This window comes from Porites lutea, chromosome 3 (genome assembly GCF_958299795.1).
Source record: "Porites lutea chromosome 3, jaPorLute2.1, whole genome shotgun sequence".
NCBI lineage: Eukaryota > Metazoa > Cnidaria > Anthozoa > Scleractinia > Poritidae > Porites > Porites lutea.
The window spans coordinates 8828868-8831394 of NC_133203.1; positions in this window are offsets into that span (position 1 = coordinate 8828868).

Sequence of the window (2527 nt, forward strand, 5' to 3'; positions counted from 1 at the left end):
AAACATTATTCCAGGAAGGACTGTGCGTGTTGCGGTATATTGACTCGCTTACCTTAACACCATCAAAATGCCGGAGCCACAACTTGAATTTGTAAAAGTAGCGAAAAGCAACGTCAAAAACAAATTCACGAGAATTCAATAACATCCTGATTGAATCAAAACTAGAGCGGGAAACAGCGAATGAAATCGATATTTAGTTACTTGTTTTTCGCCAAGGAATTGTCGTCTATTCTCAGTCAAGTCGTCGAATACCAGTTTCCTTATCTTCATAGCTCTATATAAGCTCCTTAACGAGCCTTATGTTTCATTGGTTGAAAAGAATAAGGGATGGCACTTGATCTAAACTAAATTGAACTGAATTCTTGGTTCGACTAACGGCTGGAGCAGGCGATCCACTCCTTCAACAAACGGTAACCATCCATATCTATGTGGAAAAAATCCTTCAAAAATTTCGTGAAGAACAACCTGTCACAAAGTAACGCATCAATTTAATATTAAGTGCGTGCTGAGAGTGGCGGTGTGTTTAGTGCCTTTCAAGTTTATCCAGTTTTTAAAATATCTGACTCATTTTGAGCTGAATGTTCAACCAGCGGAACTGGACCGTAGAAAGAAACTGAAACATTCAAATCGCGAGGCGCTTTAGACTGTTTAGGTTGTACTCAGAACGATTTTTCCGTTCATGTTCTTGCCGATAAATGCAGATCTCCTCTCGTTCAGGGCAAGAATCACGGTTGAGTTAACGATAAAAAAAATGATAGAAAAATGACTCACTCTAGTGCTTTGCAAGCTAATCCAATTTTTAAAAGTTTTGGTAAATGGATGTTAAATTCAACCGGCGGAAGATCATAAAAGGAACTCGCAACACTTAAATCGCGTGGCCAACCAGAACGCCGATTCCTTTTTAATACGTACAAGTTCTTGCCGAAAAATTCAGATGTCCTCTCGTTCAGTAAGATCGCCTGCTTTTTAGTTTTTTAAATTCAGTGGTAACAAAGACAATTCATAGAAATCAAGGAACAACAATTTGACTGATGATCTTGGTTAAAAGAAAGAAAATGGTTAAAGCACAAATCAGATAACTTATGTGATGGATAGCTTTATTAAGCAACGATGCTTTGGAACTTTCAATTTTCTCTCTGGGAAAAGAAGGTTGCACTGATTTTTTAAAACGCCTTAATTTTCTAAAACACCTTCGGCCTTCTTTCTTTGTGATGGTCGTTTACCCTTTCGAAACTTTAATTCATTTACGGCCAATTCGATAAAAAGTTCGCAGTTCTAAAATCTGTAAAACATTCCAATCTATCAGAGTAAAATGTACGAAAGTCATCGCATTAAACTAGGTTTAAATACTTTCTTACTTGTTTCTTTTTGCTGTGGTGGCCGCGAATTGGCTTCTGACTCGTCATCTGAAGAGATTGTTTCCTCTTTTATTGCAAATGGAAGGGCAACTTCTGCCAAACTCTGATTCCATTCTGGCGTTTCGGGGATTTGATCCATTTTAGTGGCTGTAAAGAAAGAAATAAAATTACGAGTTGCGAGGCAACTGCCGCACTTTTACTTTTACTGGGGAAACTCTAATTAAATCTTACTTTTATCTGTTTGTTTCATTTCTAATTGGTTGGTTAGTTGTTAACTTATACCCCTTGGACGAATAGGATTGGATTGGCTCTGTTTGAAGTACGAAATACTACCTTTTTTGGCAAAGAAGGGATTATTGTATGTAATCAATGCATGAGTTATTGTTTTGAATACATGACGTACTATATCGCCTATCCTACAATTTCCGATAAAGTGACTGTGACGATAGAAAAATTTAAGTCAAAAAATCTTTCTAAACGGTGCAGCTTTTTTACGAGGAAATTATCTTTGCACTCAGTGCATATAATTTAAGAGTTTTAAAATATACTCGTTTCAACTCCAGGCTTTACATCAATCGATTAAAAAAATTGCTGATCGCCGCCTGACAAGATCCCGCTGAAAGCGCCTATTTAACAATAAGTATCAAATAAGTATCGTAATAAATATCATATTAAGTATCAACGTTCATCGACTAATTTTTTTTGCCAGAAAAGTTTCTTTTTAATCGCAGCGTATCGATTATATTAATCACAACCTGCATAACATTTTACATCAAATAAGAAAGAAAGGAGAAGGTGCCTTTCGCAATTCGAGTCATGGCAAACGTCCTAGTTTCTCCAGCCTCCGTTTTTGAACACCTTCTATGCCCTGGCTAAGGAGATGATTAGCCGGAGCAGAGAGCCAGAAATTATATAAAATCAGTTCGCGAGTTGCAACATTTAAGGAAGTACAAAACATCTTTACATGCTTAATTAGGAGTTTGTTGCCTTTTCAATTCATGGTCATATTTCGAGGCTGAAATTCTAACAGGCTTCGACAATCCAAAGTAATATCGTATGAAAAACGAACCGAAATAGTTTTAATTCAAAAACCAACAGCTTTTGGTATGCTCATGAAAATGAATGGAGTCGCAATAACGAAAAGAATATATGCTTGCGCTTAATTTTTG